The 20413-nt window shown below is 40.9% G+C and overlaps 1 long non-coding RNA gene across 1 annotated transcript in view; it reads right to left on the minus strand.

Moving 5' to 3' along the window:
- The window catches only part of LOC139360852 (uncharacterized), a 63041-nt gene that overhangs the window by 22716 nt on the left and 19912 nt on the right, over positions 1-20413 (minus strand). The window lies entirely within an intron of this gene.

Here is a 20413-nt window from a genome sequence, read left to right on the forward strand (position 1 = left end):
CTGCCACTTCCTAGCTGGGTTGTTTCTGGCAACTCGAAAGATAGGAATGGAACATACCCTCTTAGAGTCCACAAAAGTTAAATGAGAAAATATATGATGGGTGGTAAGCACTCAAAAGAAGTTGACCATTATCATCATTCTTTATTCATGAAAACATAAGAACTCTTTTCATATGTAGTAGGGCTGAATAATTGGTCCCCATGATGTTCACATCATAATCCTTAGAAGCTGTGAATATGTTACCTGACATGAAAAAAAAGGACTTTGCAAATGTGATTGGCTTAAGGATCTTGGGATGGGGAGGTCATTTTGGATTTTCAAGATTTGCCCTAAACGTAATCAACAATGATTATTCTAAGTGGGATGGAGGAGGGTTAGAGTTAAAGGAGATATAATGACAGAAGCAGAGGTTGGAGTGATGTGGGGTCATGAGCCAAGGAATGTGGGTGTCCTCTGGAAACTAGAAAAGGAAAAAAAAAAAAAAGATTTTCCCCCTAGAGCCTCTAGAAGGAATGCAGCCCTGCCAACTCACTCCAGTCTTTTGATCTCAATAACTGTAAGATAACAAATTTGTGTTGGTTTAAACTCCTCAGTTTGTGGAACTTGGTTACGGCAGCCCTAGGAAACTAATACATCATATGAGGTGAAAGAAAGGTTTTTTCTTGCATTATACACTTGTGTTAGGCTTCCTTCTAAGGAATACTAAGCTTGTGAGGTAAGGTGGTTACCCTGTGGTATATCTTTATATCCCCCAGAGTTCTGCAGGACCTGTCTCTGACAAGATCTCTCCAATCATTATTTTCATTCAATGCTGGTGCCATTGACCCAGTTCAGACCCATATTAGCTTTCTCCAGGACTTTTCAAACAGAATCCCCATAGGCCTCCTGGACAAGCTGTCTCCATCTCAGCTCCATCATCTATGCAGTCCCCAGCATGAGTTCTCTGACACACCAAGTCTGCCATATCATTCCTCTGCTCAGAAACATCCAGTGACTTCCTATCACCTACAGGATGAAATCCAGCACCACAATCCATTCCAACTCCACCCACTTCTTCAGCCTTCTCTCTTGCTATGCACTGCTATCTGCTTTAACATACAAGCTATCCCAAATCTCTCCCTCTTCCCTTTCACCCTTCCGTATCATCACACAGTCTGCTCCCTTCGCTTGGTCATTCTCAGCCATCCTTCAAACCTCATCTCCCATGAAAAGGCCTCCCCCAACTCCTAGCAGAAACTAGGGAACTCCATGGCTTGCTCCCAGAGCATGTGTCCAGATTGTACCACAGGTGACTGATTATGTGTCTGTCACCCTCATGTGACCATGAGCTATTGATGGGAAGGGACTCTGATTCATTCCTGAATCCTCACAGCCTTCACAGAGGCATTCCACAGGCCTCATGGTACTTTAGTGACTTTTCTTTCACAAGTTCTCTTTCATTTGTTTACTCTCACTCATTCTGAAAACCAGCAGTTCTCAAAGTGTGTTCCCTGGACCAACAGCATCTCCATCACTCAGAAACTTGTTAGAAATGCAAATTCTTGGACCCCACCAAAGACCTACTGATTCAGAACCTCTTGGAGTGGCACTCAGAAATCTGATTTTAACAAGTCCTTGGATGATTCTGGTGCATGAAGAATTACTATCATAGAAATTCGTGTTATAAGCACTTACAACATGCCAGGCGCTATGATAGGTATCTCTTGGCATGCCTGCTGTCATTTTGTGTCATAGCTGTTTTATCTGGAAGCCTCTGTGGGGCTATGTGGGAAAATCGGAGACTCCCAGAGTGGTGAACGAATGATCAGTATGGTATGGACTTAGAAAAGAGAAGGAAAGCAACGTTTCTGTGGCTGACAGATCTGAAACTGAGAATTCGAGACAGAGAGGGACTATTAAAAGCCCTTGTGTGGAGCTGGGTAACAGATGTAATGATTGTAGCCCAACTAAAATCAATAAACAGTGTCATACAGGGGCTGGGCATCCACACAGATAAAGTTGCCAGCCCCTGAAGCCTGGTGCTGGAGAGATGATGGGAGAGACAGGGAGGATGACAGTTTGCTGGTGCCAAGCAAAGCTGCATTGTGTCAGGATGCCATCCATGCTAAGTAATTCCACTTGACAAACACTAGCAGCAATTGGCCAATTCAAAGAGCACATGCAAGTACCTGCTCTGAGGATGCAGGAATGAATCAGTCAGAGTCCCTTCCCACCAGTAGCTCATGGTCACATGAGGGTGACAGACACATAATCAGTCGCCTGTGGTACAATCTGGACACATGCTCCGGGAGCAAGCCATGGAGTTCCCTAGTTTCTGCTAGGAGTTGGGGGAGGCCTTTTCATGGGAGATGAGGTTTGAAGAATGGCTGAGAATGGCCAAGCAAAGGGAATAGACTGTGTGATGATACAGAAGGGTGAAAAGGAAGAGGGAGAGGATTCATGATAGCTTGTATGTTAAAGCAGATAGCAGTGCATAGCAAGAAAGAACCCTCTTTGAAGGTAGCAGAGAGCTCAGGCAGTAGAAACGGGATCTGAGAAATGCACATGGGATAGGGGAGTGATAGGGGTACAGGATACACAGAGAAGGAAGGGCAGGCTGAGGGACAATATAAAGACACTGGGTGTCTGTTTGTATGTGAATAAACTGGTATCTTATAGCCAATGAATCCATTGATATGTGGCCACCATTTCTAGATTAGCTGCTTGGTTACCTGCTTCTTAATCCAGCTTTAGTCACAGATCAAGGAGTCTGCAGAGGAGAAGACAGGCTATGCTAAAAAAATAACAATGGTAGTAGGAAAGTGGTATACAAGGCTGCTGGATTAAGTGAGCTAGATCTAGTGTCCTAGATGTCTGTTAATGTAGGGAGGAACAAATATAAGCAGACATTTCTATAATTTCTAATTGGTTCATTTATATGTTTACTTGTTCTTATTTCATTTATGTCTGTTTTGGTACCTAATTTCTTAGTTTTAAAAAATGAGACGTTATTTTTCACCTCTTTGAGGATACTAAATGTATCTTCTATCAAATCATTTTTAGGCTGCAATAATACTTTCCCTTTGTCAAGAGGGAATCCAGCTCCTTAGTGTTGATTTTTTTTTTAGCTGTCACTCTTCATATTCATTTTTCTCATGTGTTTTGGGATTTTGGCTTAGCTCATGTAGTAGTATGTTTGTTTCTTTTCTCTGTCCTCACCCTTTCCTGTTTAGTGTTCTTGTTATTACCTCCATCTAGCACCCTAGAGATCTCGGTTAAAAATCATGTCTTTGCTTGGTGACTCAGGCTTCCATCCTGCTGCGATTCTGGGGATATCACCAGATTTACAGGTAACTTGAGCCAAGTCCTGGTTGCCAGGATGTGTCTGCTTCATCTTACATCCCTAAGTTTGCAGCTCTGTGTAAACCACAGTTCTAATCAGGGGGTAACTGCAATGTTTATACATCCTTTTCATGAATGGGAAAGCCCCACACTAGGACTTGGTTTCAAGCAGTAAATCCAGTGCCTTCTCATTACCCCATAGGAGCAGAACACCTGGTCATCTCCATCTGCTTCTGGATCCAGAGCTTAGTTGCCCTGTGCCTTCATCCCTGCTTAGCAGATATATTTATGTTCCATTTTTGGTCCACTGAGATATTTATTGATTTATTTTTAGGGTTGTATGCATTTTTCTCTTTATAGTATATTCTTGCCATGTATTTGGTGGAGGTGTCTTAAAGTGTAAACTTTGAAAAAGCCATCTTATCCAGCAGTCCAGATTGGCTTAGTTCTCAGTTCTTTACTAGTGTTGTTTGAACCATGAACTGATTTATAAAAATTTAGATTATATTAGTTTTCTAGGACTGCCACAACAAAGTGTCACAAACCATGTGGCTTAAAATAACAGAAATTTATTCTCACAATTCTAGAGGCTAGAAATTTGAAATCAAGGTCTTGGCAGAGACACATTTTCTCTGAAGGCTCTAGGGGAAGATGCTTTCTTGCTTCTTATTTGCTCCTGGTGGTTGCTGGCAATTCTTGTCATTCCTAGACTTGTAGACACACCATTCCAATCTCTGCCTCCATCTTCACATGGCCTTCTCCCTGTGTCTGTGTCTGTTTTCTCTTCTTAGAAAGATACCAGTCATTGGATTAGGGCTCACCCTAATTTAGTATGACCTCGTCTTAACTAATGACATTTGTAAAGACTCTATTCCCAAATAGGTCATATTCATAGGTTTAGGGCAGGCACAAATTTTAGGAGGACATCATTCATGAGTACACTAGGCTAGGACCCTAGAGGCATGCCCTACTCCTGACTGAGGCAATGGGATACTCAGCTCATCTCCTGATTCCCAGCTCTAGCTGGGGCCATTTAGCTCCCCCATTAAATGCTATTTTCAAAAGTGTTACTGGATTATGGAATGTGACTTCCTTTTTGTAAAAACTTTGGAGTGTCCTTCTAATAGTGAATCAGTAGCATAATCTCTATGTACATGGGATGGCAAATGATTTCTGTTCTTGTACTCTAATTAATGTTCCTGAGTCTTGGGTAAGTGCTAAGGTCCAGAAGGACACGTTTAGTTCTTTCAATAGGTAACTTGAGAATTCAAAGTTGTCAGAGGAAGTCCAGTAACATCTAATTTATCTAGCATTGTCAGGCTCTTTGTTGTTATAATAAATGATCCCACATGGCTGAACCTCTTGCATTTGAACCTACTTTGTATAATATTGCTGCTTCCCCTGTCACTGTCAGTGGCCATTTATGATGTCTGCCAGCCTCATTTCTAGTAGCTCTGGCCCTCTCTTTCAAATTTGCTGCTTCTATGTGCTACAGGCTGAAAGAACTGGCAGCAGAGCTTGCTAGACATGTGGGCGTGAAGCCACAAACTGCATGTGAACCTGCCGAGCTCCCTGGTGAAGGAAGGGCAGGAGACTTCAGGCTATTTCAGCTCTTCAGAAACCGTTCTGAGGTTGATGACTTTCTGATTCAGTTAGGTCACCAACTACATGATTTTGGAATAACTGAGGTGTTACTGAACTGTATAGACACTACTTTTTGAAATCTGTAGGCTTCACAGACTTTATTTGGCCTGAGCACCCATTTGTGCCACTGTAGACCCGGAAGGGTCAGAGTGATGAGGTTGAGGCCAGCTCACAACTTGGGTTCTTTCTGCTGCTCCATCTTCCTTCCTCCTGCCTCATTCAGTGGTTTCATCCAAGATTTCTAGGGCAGAGCCAGAGCTCCAGGCACTGGGGTCCAGGCAGCAGGGCAGGAAAGTTCCAGGGGACACCAGAGAGAGTATGGTGTGGAAGAGAGATTTTAGAACCAGCCAGACCTAAGTTTCAATCCCCACTCTTCACTTAGTAGCTGTATGACTTAGGTGAAATTACTTAACTCTGGCCTTGATTTAAACATCTATTGTTTCCTGACTTTTTAATGATCGCCATTCTAACTGGTGTGAGATGGTATCTCATTGTGGTTTTGATTTGCATTTCTCTGATGGCCAGTGATGATGAGCATTTTAACAGGTGCTGGAGAGGATGTGGAGAAATAGGAACACTTTTACACTGTTGGTGGGATTGTAAACTAGTTCAACCATTATGGAAAACAGTATGGCGATTCCTCAAGGATCTAGAACTAGATGTACCATATGACCCAGCCATCCCATTACTGGGTATATACCCAAAGGATTATAAATCATGCTGCTATAAAGACACATGCACACGTATGTTTATTGCGGCACTATTCACAATAGCAAAGACTTGGAATCAACCCAAATGTCCATCAGTGACAGACTGGATTAAGAAAATGTGGCACATATACACCATGGAATACTATGCAGCCATAAAAAAGGATGAGTTTGTGTCCTTTGTAGGGACATGGATGCAGCTGGAAACCATCATTCTTAGCAAACTATCACAAGAACAGAAAACCAAACACCGCATGTTCTCACTCATAGGTGGGAACTGAACAATGAGATCACTTGGACTCGGGAAGGGGAACATCACACACCGGGGCCTATCATGGGGAGGGGGGAGGGGGGAAGGGGGAGGGATTGCATTGGGAGTTATACCTGATGTAAATGACGAGTTGATGGGTGCTGACAAGTTGATGGGTGCAGCACAGCAACATGACACAAGTATACATACGTAACAAACCTGCACGTTATGCACATGTACCCTAGAACTTAAAGTATAATAATAATAATAATAATAATAATAAATCTATAAAATGAGGATAATAATAACATCTACCTTGTGGGGATGAATAAATTAAAACAAAGTGGTAAAAGTGTCCAGTGTACTGTAGGCACCCAATGATAGCCCAGCATTTTCATTGTTGGATGTCAGTCTTCTGCTCATCCATTTATTCAGCATCAGAAAATACATAGCAGTACTAGAAATACACATGTACTTTATGTCCTGCTGAGAGATTGCTAATAAGCACTGGTCCTTAGCTTCCTAGGATGTGGAATGAGTTAGTAACATACCTGGAGGCTTTAGGACAGTAGGCAGATGTGGCCTGTCCTTCCTCACTCTGCCTCTGGCTCTCTTTCTCCTAAGTCTCTGGAGGCTGTAGGCAATAGGCCCAGACTGGAAGCTCACCCCTCTCTAGTGGGCCCAGGGGGAAAGAAACCTCCAAGTTCAGCATCTTGCAATTACTGGGAAGAATTGGGCACAGCTCTGTATTCTCTACCCTTTGAAGAACTTTCTAATGACCCTCAGAAGGAGAAGGGAGGTCTTATTCTCTTCCTTCCCCTACATTCCCCACATCTCAGTCAGGGTCTGAGCAAATAGATGGATAAGCAGTTACTGCTGCAGAAGGGCTAACATGAGGATTCTAATTTTGGGGCCACACTGCTATTCAGAACCTGCAGCCATTTGAACAGCATTTTTAATGTTTTCAAAGTCCTTTCCTATTTTTTAAATGACCCCCATTTTAGCGATGGAGAAATGAAGGCAGTGATTGAGGCAGAGAGGGAGGAGGATCCCTCAAACATTAGCAGCTGAGGTGGGGCCAAAGCCCTGGTTTCTTGCTTCATAGAGCCCTTTCTATACCATATGGGCCCTATCAGTTAGGAATCAAAGAACCAGAAGAAGATAACAAGCCTGTCCACTATCCCTTAAGTAGCCAGCCTGAGCTTCCTTGGGGGCCCCGAGAACACAAGACTTTGCTCCCAGCAAAGGGCAGGCCAGGATGCTAAGGTAGGGGGCAATGTCCTCATTCTGGTTTTGTCACTCAAACTGCAGACCCATTGATAGTATATTTCCTGGGCTCAGCTCATTGGCTATGTGTGGAGAGTGGGCCTGGAGAGGAAGTCAGGGGGGAGTCAAGGGCAGAGGTGGGATGAGAACCCTTCCTCTCTGGGTCATTCACAGGGCACTTATACATTCTGCCCTGCTGTGGTGGCCTTTAAGATCTTCACCTTCCCCATCTGTAAAGTGGGTATAACATCATCGTCAACTGCCTTATGGTGGCTGTTAGAAGGCTCAGAGGCCATCAGGGATGAGTGAGTGATCTGTAAGGGAGAATCAGTATCTGACTTGGCTACTCGTTCTAATTCATAGGGTGGCTACTAGGGGACAGATGGTGAGCTAAGTATTGTGCATGAATCATCCCCAAATAGCCCACTGACAGAACTGATATGAGAGCCTTTTCTGACCAAATCCAGAGGCCTAAAAAATGAGCTAGAAGTCATACTGCTATGTGCATAAGGCTGTCATATATTGCAAACAAAAATAAAGGACTCCACTAACATTTGAATTTCAGGTGAAAGATTAACAATATTTTAGGATAAGTATATATTGTGCAATATTTGTGACATACTTATACAAAAATTATTCACTGTTTTTCTAAAATTCAAATTTAACTGTGCATCTTGTAATTTATCTAGCAATCCTATGTGTGCATGGAGTTGGCATTGCAGGGGCAGCAGGTGGGCAGGGTATATTTTGTTTGTATATTCATTTTGAAGCAAGGGAGTTAGGAGTCCATATACTACTAGAGAAATTATCTTCTCACCAAAACAAGTCACCACTGCTGTTCTCACCTTGAGGGCCACTATGAACATACACAAACTTGATGTTGTGTCCTGAAGAAAAACCTTCACCTAAGCTTATATCCTGTCCCTTCTCTTTTCTTCCTGAACGTTCCTAAGACCCTACTTTTCCCCATTCATCTGGACTCCTTTGGGGCATTTTAAAAATATTTTATCAAGGATAAAAGGGATATTTAAAAAAATAAAGGTTACTTTTGCATGTTTAACATTTGAGTCCACCTAAACATGAAGTTCATGATTTTTCAAGATGTTTGTAGCCTTCCCTTCTGTCCAAGACAGAGTCACAGGGGCTGAATTTATCCTACGACATGAAACAATCAAACAGACAAAAAAATAAGAAACAATACTTTTCAAGATTCTGGGCATTAGGTAATGTAAGACAGTGATCCTTAATACATGGGAAACAAATGAGGTGAGTGCTACAATTGCCCCAGCTTATTGCCTAGAGAGAGATTTAAGGCTGTGGAACAGGGAGGGAAAATCCAGGCAGAGTTTGGTGCTCTCCCTGAGTTGAAGACATGGCTGGGAATCCAGGAAGGCCAAGTAGGCTAACTTTACATGGTAAGTATTGTAAAACTGCAAAGAGGGGACATTTTGGTGACCCGCTGAGGGTCTCCCTTGAGTATTCAGTGTAGTAATGATCAGTGAATCCATGTGAAGGAACTACCTAAGGCATAGAAAAGAACTATCTGAAAGAATCACGAGTAACAGTACCTGTAACTTACACAACTCAGGATAATGCCTGCTCCTCGCAGCCAGTCTGTAAAAATCTCAGATTCACAATGTATCGAGTAGAGCACACAAATGAATCTTATCTCAGTATTAGGGAATAATTAGTTCTAGACTGATAACTGCTTCAATCCTGCCTAACAAATCATAAAAGGAAAACCTGAGAGGTTCAAGCTATTTCCAAGTAACTTAACTATGCTGTAGAACAAGGTTCAAGAATATTTATAGGAATACGAAAATATCCACCACCGAATAGGGCAAATGTTTGTCATCCAACAGAAAGTTACTAGGCACACACACAAAAAAGCAGGAAAATATGACCCACAGAGGAGATTTAAACCAACACAGAACTGAAACAGATGTTAGAATTAGTAGATGAGGACATTAAAATGGTAATTATAACTGTATTCCAAATGTTCAAAAAGTTAAGTAGAGACGTGTGAGATATAAAACAGACCCAAATTGAACTTCTAAAAATGAAAACTATAATGTATGACATAAAAATACACTGGATAAGAATAATGGAAGATTAGACATTGTAGGATAAAAGATTAGTGAACTTGAACACCTGCTAATAAAAATTATCCAAATGAAACACAGAGAGAAAAGATATTTATAAAAGAACATCATTGAGCTGTGAGAGAACTTCAAAGACTTAATACATGTGTAATTGGAGTCATGTGAAGGAGGGGAAGAGGGAGAAAAATATTAGAAGAAATAATGGCCACAAATTTTCCAGATTTGGTGAAAAGTATAAACCCATAGTTCTAATAATTTCAACAAACCCCAGGTATAAGAAATATGAACAAACTGTACCAATATATATTATAATAAAATTGCTCAAAACTAGTGATAAACATCGTAAAAGCAACCAAAGGAAAAAGACATGTTATGAACAGAGGAACAAATATAAGGATAAGAGTAATTTTGGGGGGTCCGAAACAATGCAAATAAGAAGATAATCAACATCTGTAAGGTACTGAATGAAAAAAAAAGCAAATAAAAAATTTGTCAGCCTCATATTTTATACCCAGTGAAACTGTCTTTCAAAAATGAAGGTGAAATATCCAGGAGTTTGAGACCAGCATGAGCAACATAGGGAGACCTCATCTCTACCAAAAAAAAAAAAGAGCTGGGTATAGTGGTGTGTGCCTGCCTGTAGTCTCAGCCACTTGGGTGGCCGGGGTAGGGGGATTACTTAAACCTGGGAAGTTGAGGCTGCAGTAAGCTCTGTTTGTGCTGTGCCACTGCACTCCAGCCTGGGTGACAGAGTGAATGTTTCAAAAAAAAAAAAAAAAAAGAAGGTGAAATAAAGACTTTTAGCAGAAGACCTGCACTACAAGAGATGCTAAAGACGGTCCTTCAGGCAGAGGAAAAATGATACCAGATGGAAATATGTAGCTACACAATGAAATGGAGAACACTGAAATGGTAATGACATGGTTATACATATATATAGAAAAATATATATATTTTTTTAAACTTTTATTTTAAGTTCAGGGGTACAAGTGCTGGTTTGTTACATAGGTAAACTTGTGTCATAGGGGTTTGTTGTACAGATTATTTCATCATCCAGGTATTAAGCCTAGTACCCATTAGTTGTTTTTCTTGATCCTCTCCCTTGTCCCATCCTCCCCTCTCTAAAAGGCCCCAGTGTGTGTTGTTCCCCTCTATGTGTCCATGTGTTCTCATCATTTAGTTCCCACTTGTAAGTGAGAACATGTGGTATTTGGTTTTCTGTTCCTGGGAGTTTTTTTATTACTTAAATTTCTCTAAAAGATAATTTACTATTTAAACAAAAATAATAACAATTGAGAGTGGAGGTTATAACATAAGTGAAATTACTATAATAGCACAAAAGACAGGAGGAGAGAAATGGAAGATACTGTTATGACATTTTTATACTATACATGAAGTGACATAATATTACTTAAGGCAGATTGTGATAAATTAATAGTATATATTGTAAATCTGTAATGAACTACTAAAATAACAAAACAAAGAGTAATAGCTAAAAGACAAAATGAAATTGAAGAAATATTCAATTATTCCAAAAGGAGTTTAAAAAATAGAGAGAGAAAAGGGGGAGCACAGAATATATGGGACAAATAAAAAGCAAACAGCAAAATGATAGATTTAAATCTGATAATATCAATACTCACACTAAATATAAAATAGTCCGAACAGCACAATAAAAATGCAGAGATTATCACATTGAATTTAAAAAGCAAAACCTGACTGTATGCTTCCTACAAGAAATGCATTTCATAAATAAAGATACAAATACATTAAAAGTAAAATGATGAAAACTATGATGCTAACACTAATCAAAAGAAATCTGAAGTGGCTATGTTAATATTAGATAAAGCAAATTTCAGAATAAAGAATATTATAAGGGATAAGATCATCCCACAAGGGATAAAGGTCATTCCATAATGATAAAGGGGTCAGTTTACTAAGAGGAACATAAGAGTTTGTGAACCTAATAAGAGAGCTTCACATTACATGAAGCAAAAGTAATATAATGCAAGGATAAATAGACACATACATATTTAAAGTTGGAGATTTCAATATTATTCTCTCAATAATTAATAGAATAAGTAGACAGAAAATCATTAAGGATATAGAAGATGTGAAAAACACTGATAAACTTGATCTATTTGACATTTATAGAACAGTTCACCCAACGACAGTAGAATACATTCATTTTAAATGTACATGGAACATTTACCAATATAGACAATATTTGGTGCCATAAAACAAGTTTCAATAACATTAATAGGATTCAAGCCATACACAATATGTTTTCTGACCACAATAGAATTAAAATGGAAATCAAAGACAAATATCTCTCGAAAACTTCCAAATATTTGGAAGAAGAAAACAAGGAAACAAGAAAATAAGTTCTAATAACTGTTATTTAGTTACCAAATATTTGGAAGAAGAAAACAAGGAAAATTAGAAAGTATTTTGAACTGAATGAAAATGGACACATAACATATCTAAATTTGGTGTATGATATTATATTAAAGCAGTATTTAGGGGACCCTTTATGGCATTAAATTCCTATACTAGAAAAAAAAAGTTTTAAATTAATGACCTAAGCGTCCACCCTAATAAGAAAAGGAAAGCAGCAGAGCGCAGTGGCTCACGCCTGTAATCCCAGGACTTTGGGAGGCTGAGGTGGGCAGATCATGAGGTCAGGAGATCGAGACCATCCTGGCTAACACGGTGAAACCCTGTTTCTACTAAAAATACAAAAACAAAATTAGCTGGGCGTGGTGGCGGGAGCCTGTAGTCCCAGCTACTCGGGAGGCTTAGGCAGGAGAATGGCATGAACCTGAGAGGCGGAGCTTGCAGTGAGCTGAGATCGTGCCACCGCACTCCAGCCTGGACAACAGAGCGAGACTCCGTCTCAAAAAAAAAAAAAAAAGTAAATTAAACCCAAAGTAAGTGGTAAAGAGGAAATAATAAAGATCCAAGCAGAAATCAATGAAGTTAAAAACAGGAAAATAAAGAAGAATTGTTGTAACAAAAAGTGGTACTTTGAGATCAACAAAACTGATGAAACTCCATCCATGAGTGTGGTTCTCATCATTTAGCTCCCAAAGAGAGAAGATACAAATTACTAATGCCAGGAATTGGGAGGTGAATTCACCATAGATTCTACACATATAAAAAGAATATACTATCATAAAAACCTTTATGACAATACATTTAGTGACTTTGACAAAATGGACCCATTCCTTGAATGACATATATTACCAAAGCTGACTCCTGAAGAAATAAATAACTTGAATAGTTCTACATCTATTTTAAAAATTGAGTTTGTAGTTAAAAACTTATCCATACAGAAAACTCCAGGACCAGATGGCTTCATGAAATATTTAAGGATAAAATAAAACTAACTCTATAGAAAACTCTCCCAGAAAATGAAAGAGCAAGGAATACTTTCCAACTCATTCTATGAGACTAGCATTATACTGATAACAAAGCCAGAAAAAAATATTATAAGAAAAGAAAACTATAGACTAATATTCCTCCCTCATAGAAGTAAATGAAAAAATTCTGAACAAAATGTTAGCAAATCAAATCCAATAATACATAAAATGGATAATACAACATAACCAAGTGAAATTTATCTCAGGAAGGAAGGTTGGCCTAACATTTGAAAATAAATCAATTTAATTTACCATACTAACAAACTAAAAAAGGAAAACCATATTATCATCTCAATGGATATCAAAAAGCACTTGACAAAATCGAACACCTATTTATAATAATTCTCAGCAAACTTTGAGTAGAACTTCCTCAACCTAATAAAGAGCAGCTACAAAAAGTCTATAACTAACAAAAACTTAATGGTAAAATAATGGAAAGCTTTCCCCTTAAGACATGGAACACTGCAAGGATGTCCACTCTCACCTCTTCTATCCAACATTGATTTAGCTAGAGCAATTAGAAAAAAAAGAAAAAAAGGCAATTAAGATTGAAACAGAAGAATTAAAACTGACTTTATCTACAACCAATATGATTTGTCTATTCACAACCAATATGAATATCTATGTAGAAAATCTGATGGAATCTACAAAAAGGGCCAGTGAGTTTAGTAAGATTATGGGATGTAAGATCAATATACAAAAATCAGTTTCATTCTTATATACTACCTACGAATAATCAGAAATTGAAATAAAAATTACCACTTAAAATAGCATCAATGATACAAAATACTTAGGGATAAACTGGAGAAAAGATGTAAAGGACCTCTACAGTAAAAACTATAAAACACTGCTGAGAGAAAATAAAAAGATCTAAATAAACAGAGATATACCACATTCACAGGGCAAGGATTTAATATTGCTAAGGTGTGAATTCTCCCCAAATTGTTTTGTAGATTCAGTACATTACCAGTCAAGATTCCAGGAGGCTTTTGAGTAGAAATTAACAAGTTGATTCTAAAACTCATATGAAAATGCAAAAGATCTAGTATTGCTAAACCAACTTTGACAAAAGAAGAATAAATTAGGAAGACTTACACTACCTGATTTCAAGATTTATTATACAGCATAGTAATCAAGACACAGTGGTGTTGGCATCAAGATAAATAGGTCAATGGAACAGAACAGAGAGTCTAGAAATAGTCCTGTACATATATAGAAAACTGATTTTCTTTTTTCTTTCTTTTTTTTTGCTGGGCACAATGGCTCATGTTTGTAATTCCAGTGCTTTGAGAGGCCAAGGCAGGAGGATCACTTGAGGCCAGGGGTTCAAGAGCAGCCTGGGAAACAGAGAGAGACCCCATCTCTACAAAAATTTTAGAAAATTAGCCAGGCATGGTGTTGCATACCTGTAGTCCTAGCTACTTGGGAGGCTGAGTCAGGAGAACTGCTTGAGCCCAAGGGTTCAAGATTACCATGCCACTACACTCTAACCTGGGTGACAGAGTGAGATCCTGTCTCCAAAAGAAAAATAAAACCTGATTTTTGACAAAGGTGCAAAGGCAGTTACGTGGAGAAGTGATAGTCTTTTCAATCAGTGGTACTGGAACAACTGGACACCCTTGCGCAAAAAATAAATTTTAATCCCTACCATACAACATATACAAAAAATGACTCAAAATGTATCATAGACCTAAATGTAAAGTTTAAAACTATAAAACTTATAGAATAAAACATTGGAGAAAACCTTTTGCAACCTTGTGTTTGGTAAAGTTTTTTTAGATACCAAAGTGCAATCCATAAAAGAAAAAGTTGGTAAATTGGACTTCATCAAAATATAAAATATCTACTTTTCCAAAGATACAGTTAAGAGCATGAAAAGACAATCCACATAGACCAAGAGAAAATTTGTGCAAATAATATATCCTATAAGAGACTTGTGACTAGAATTTATGAAGAAGTTGTAGTTTGGCAGTAAAAAGACAACACAAATTTAAGATGATGGACAAAATCATGACGGACATGATAATCAAAAAATGTCTATTCAAATAGACCGTTTTCTCCAGAGGATATATGAATGGCTTATAAGCACACGAAAAGATGCTCATCAGTATTAGCCATCAGGGAAATGGAAACCAAAACCCCACTGAGATACCAGTTTACGCCCACTACGATGGCCACAATCAAAATGATGGGCAATAGCAAATGTTAGCAAGGATGTGGAAAAATTAGAATCCTCATACATTGCTGGTTGAAATGTAAAATGGTACAGACACTTTGGAAAGCAGTCTAGTAGTTCCTCAAAAGGTTAAATATTACTATATGAAATACCAATTCCACTCCTAGGTATATACTAAAGAGAAATGAAAACATATGTCTACACAAAAACTTGCACAGAAATAGCTGCATTATTAATAATAGCCAAAAGGTGGAAAAAAGTCCAATGTCCATTGACTGATAAATGGGTAAACAAAATGTGATATATCCATACAATGGAATATTATTCATTCATAAAAAGAATGAAGTACTGACACATACTACAACATGGATGAACTCTGAAAACTTTATGCTAAGTGAAAGAAGCCAGTTGTAATAGGTCACATATAGCATGATTCCATGAATGTGAAATGTCCAGAATAGACAAATCAATAGAGACAGAAAGCAGATTAGTGGTTGTCAGGGGCTGGGGGAGATGAGATGGAGAGTGACTATTTAATGGATACAGGGTTTCCATTTGAAGTGATGAAAATGTTGTGGAATTAGATAGTAGTGATGGTTGCACAATTCTGTGAATACACTAAAATCACTGAGTTGTACACTTTTAAAGAATAGAGAATTTTTAAAGGGTGAATTTTATGGTATGCAAACTAAATCTCACTAAAGCTGTTATTTAAAATAGAAAAAATGACTCTGTTCTTTCTATTTTTGATTAGCCCTTTGGACCTTTTCTTTCTTGGTTTTTCATAGAATCTTTAGACGATGGAAATGGGAAGTAAGAGGGAGAGTAAAATCCCAATCTCACTGTGAGGAGTGACCCTGTGGAGTGGACATGTGGTGTTTTATTTATTTATTTTTATCTGTCAAAGAGAGCTTTTATTAAAACAAGGAGCCTGAGGTACAGCTCATTAGAGTGGATTCAGCTGTGGGAAATGCAAATGCATTGACAACTCAAGGCTTCAGCTCCTGCTAAACTCAAACTGGCTGGACAGTGTAAGCTGTGTGTCCAGGTGAAAGCAGCTTTGGCTCTTGGCTGGGGGAGTGGGAGGGACCTTAGAGCCATGTTTCTCTGTGCGTTTACTCAGCTTGTCCATCTCTGAATCAAAGCACATAAGTCTCTTGAAAAACCTAAGAGGTTTTTCATTTCAGGACAGGGGTGGGCAAACTGTGTAGCAGAGAGTGAGAGGTAGACTTGGGTTAGAGTCCCTGCTCTGCCACTTGTGAGTTGGGTAACCTTAGGAAATATACAAGCCTCAGTTTTCTCATCTGCAAAATAGGAATAACACATTTGCAAAGTTGTCTACAGGTTGCCCCAGGAAATGTATGTGAAAGTGCTTGACAGTGCTTGTTGGTTGCATTTGTATCTGAAACTTCTGGTAGAATCATTATTGTAACATCCCTAAATAGCAAGTTTAAATTGGTATAAACCATTAATGTCCCTAAACAGATGGCACATGCCAGAGGAGGATGTCAATAGTGACATGGGCACCATTTACAACAGTAAGAATGTATTGCACATGCACTGCAGAGCAGGCTTTTCTGGCACATTCTCTCATTTAATCCTTGCAACAACCCTATGAGGTAGGTCCTGTTAGTTTCCCTTTATACGAATAAAGAAATTGAGACTCAAAGAGCTTAGATGATATAACTTACCATGCTACAGAATAATGGAAGGATAGAAATTGCCAAGTGTTTGAGCAGGAGGCAGAAGACAGCAGTGGTTAAGTGCCTGGCCTGACTGAATCCAAGCTCCAGCACACTATCTGTGTGACCTGGGGCAACATGCCTCTCTCTGTGTGTCAGTTGCCTCATATCTGAAAAGGGATAACAACAATACCCACCTCGGTGGGTGCTATAAGGATGAAATGAGTCAATATTCTTAAGACATAGAGAATATTGTCTGGCACTGGCACAGAATGTTAGCTTTGATTAATAATTCACTATAAAATAATGTAATTGTTAGTGAATCATCAATCTAAAATGTTAGGTTGTTGAAATTGACATTATCTACCAGATGATACATCTATGTTTGCTCACTATTTAGCAGTTGCTCTTTATTGGGATTTGTTTTGGATGTTGGCATATTTTATAACAACTTCCTAGGTCACCAAAAATTGCTTCATCCTCAGAGCATAGGCTAGTCACTCCCATCTAGGTCAAACCCTCTTCATGCCACCTCTGTAGAATCTGGGGCCCAGAGAGTCCAAAGAACCTGCATTACGTGACATATCAAATGTGTGACAAAGCTCAGACTGGAATCCAAGTCTCCATTAGCCTAAGCCCATTTGAGAGCCAGGAGCCAGGTCTAGGACTGGGAGGGATCTGAGGATTGTCAGACTGCAGTGAGTTTCTCCCAGGAGTTGGTGAAGACTGTGAGACATTTTCCCAAGAAAAATGCATGATGTTTGCCTTGGTTCTTTGGCAATCTCACAGTAGGAAATCTTCTCGTGGCACTTCTGAGAATATTTTCACACAAGGACAGAGATAGTAAATATCTGACTGATAGAGCAAAAGGGGGGCAATAAATCCCTTTTGGCACATGTTCATTGATGAGAACGATGCTTTATAAGTATTGCAATTGTACAGATGCATCATGGCATGCTGAGGGCTGGGTAATGTGAACAGAGTGAGGAGTCCCATCTTTGGAATGCTACTGTTCCTCAGGGGCCATGGAGGTAGGAAAATGTTGTTTTGCTTCCCTCCCCAGGAATTCTGTTTCAACACACAAGGTTGCTGCCAACCTGCACCCTTCACTTTCTTTCCCTCTCTGGGCTTCAGCTCCTCTGCCTTGACCTGGGCCCAGTGACTTGGGCCCTGACTCCTACCAGAGCTGGCGGCTAGGACCAGGGAACCAGTGAAGGATGCTCTTGGATTCTGAGCCTGGGATGAAGCCGGCCACTCTGATAGGGCTGCTCTGAGTTCACATTCCACTTTATCTGCCAGAAGGCCAATATCTTCTTGGTGTGACAGGCTGAGGATTTGACAGTGAAGGGATCACAGGTCCATGAAGGTGTGGTCTCCCCAGTGCCAGCTCTCTGGGCCTCTTGCAAGTTGGGCTCCATTTTCTAGCACCACACTGCTGCCTTCTCTAGGGAAGGACCAGGAGAAAAGGGCCTAGTCTTAGAGCAAGAGCATTTGGGTTCCAGCTCAGGTGCCACTGTGGACCCTGGGTGAGTCACAGCCTGCCCCTTCCCAGGGCCTCAGCCAACCATCTGCAAAGCAAAGGGGGTGGGGGGAACAAAAGAGCCCCAACAATCCTAGAAAGTGAGAGCAGCAAAAAATCTTAGCAGTCATGGTACTTGTCATTAAAAGATGATGAAATTGAGGCTCAGAGAGGTGAGAGACCTACCCAGGGTAATTCAGGGTATTAGTTGCTGAGTGGGACCTGGGCTCTGGATTCTGTCTTGGCCTCCAGGCCAACCACAGCAGTCTGCACTGCCTCTAAGGTCTCTTCCCATTGGAAACCCTGAGGACTCATGTGTGCCTGCTCTGTCCTGTGGGGAGGCCTTCCTTTGGAGCAATGGCCTCCAGCTGACCTGGACAGGGCCACTGTATAGGCGGAGTCATCTCCTCAGGAGCAACTCTCCAGGGCTATCTTCACTGTGTCCTGGAAGTAGACTGGCTGGGACTCAGAGTCATTCATATTAAACTCTCCAGGCTTTACCCAGACCAGGGCTTGAGCCAAGCAGAGAGTGGCAGTGGATTTTTTCCACCTCCTTTCTCTTTGTATAGATACACCCACTTCAGCCAAGGCATGCACGTTTGACTTCTGAGGTTGGCTGGCCCCTCCTCTCAGCTTGCTTGCTCTCCTCCAGTCAGTCTCCTCTTGGTTGTGCCACCCCACCCCCACCTCGCCACCTACCTGGGTTCCTCCTGGTCCTTCAGGAGATGCAGGCAGGCTGTGCTGGCACCAGCTGGGGTTCCAAGGGGGCAGGGGCCCCAAGCAGGAACTTGGGTCCTAGGGCAAAGCTGAAACCATAGCTGCCTGAGCAGATATCACAGCAAAGAAAGCAGCATGGTGTGGGGAAGCCATAGCTGTAGGGACTGGGCCACCTGAGTAACCTGGGGCAGCACACAAGGCAGGTGGTCAGAGGCAATCTGGATCCACAGGTAGCTGCACTCCACAAGAATGTGTGGGGATGCCTCTATGTGGGGATGAAGGCTGCATCTACATGATATGAGGCTCTTCTAGTGGATGCAGGCTGCATCTACATGGAATCTGGCTCCCTAAAGAGATACAGACAACATCCATGCAACACAATACTTCCCAAGGAAAAGAGGGCTGTGCCTCCATAGGACAAAACTGCAAAGAGATGCGTGCTGTGTCTGTCAAGTCCAGCCCTGCAGGCAGAAGCAGACTGCACGTACAGAGCCCCGATCTGCCACAAGAGACAGACAGTAAAAGTGGAGGACAGTACCCAGCCAGGAGATGCGGGCAGCACCAACATGGGGACTATGGGTCTTCCCAGTGATGCACACTGCCACTGCGTGGATCACAGCTCTGCAGAAAAATGATGGCAGTTCCCTGGAGGCAGAGGTTGCACCAGTCGTGAATGTGGCTCTTCAAGACCCCCTCCATGGATCCATGTGGTGCACAGCTCTTCATGGTGGTGCTGGCTAGGTCAGGATCAAGTGAAATTTCATAAGGCAATACAGGCATATCTGTGCAAGGAGGCTCAGTGGAGAGGTGCAGACAACATCGATACAAGATGAGTCTCGGCAGGCTTCTGCAGGCCATGGCCACACAGGAGGTGACTTTATACCCAGATACAAACTGTCTCTACAAGGAACACAGTTCAGTCAGCAAGCTCAAGCCTCATCTACACAGCACAGACTCCACAAGAGGACATTGGCTGTGTCAACAGCTGCCCTGCAACTGGCCACAAACTGTCTACATGAGCAAAAACTCTGTGTGTCATCACAGGCTGTGTCTGCACAGAATCAAACTCTGGCTGCCCAGGACAAGGCGGGACATTCCCAAGACGAAGCTGCACCTGCCCAAAATGAGGCTGTGTCTACCCAAGATGAGGTTTTATCTGCCATCAAGAAGGTTGTGTGCGCACAGAAGGAGGCTATGTTTACTTAGATTGAGTTTGCATTTGCAGATAACCAGGCAGCATCTACACGGAACCACATAGCTTATACACAAAATGAGGCTTCTCAAGGAACTTCCACGTGTATCCACACAGGACAAGCTCCTGTCTGTGGAAATGCATCAGGCTATCCTATGGAGATGCAGCCCACATCTATAGTGTGCACGGCTCTGGCAGGCACCACCACCTGGATCAGCTCAGAAAGGCCCTCTGTGCCTAATTACAGCCAGTACAGGGATGAGCCAGGACTGCTAGTGGATACGCAGTCTGTGTCTACATGGAGTGGAACGCCTCACTGGACCAGCATAGAGTAATGCTTTGCAAGTAGATTCCAACTGTTTATTGAAGAACTGGGGCTCTACCTGCCAGTGTTGCCTGCCTCTACAGCCAGCAC

The sequence above is a fragment of the Macaca nemestrina genome, chromosome X, assembly GCF_043159975.1.
Source record: "Macaca nemestrina isolate mMacNem1 chromosome X, mMacNem.hap1, whole genome shotgun sequence".
NCBI classification, from domain to species: Eukaryota; Metazoa; Chordata; class Mammalia; order Primates; family Cercopithecidae; genus Macaca; species Macaca nemestrina.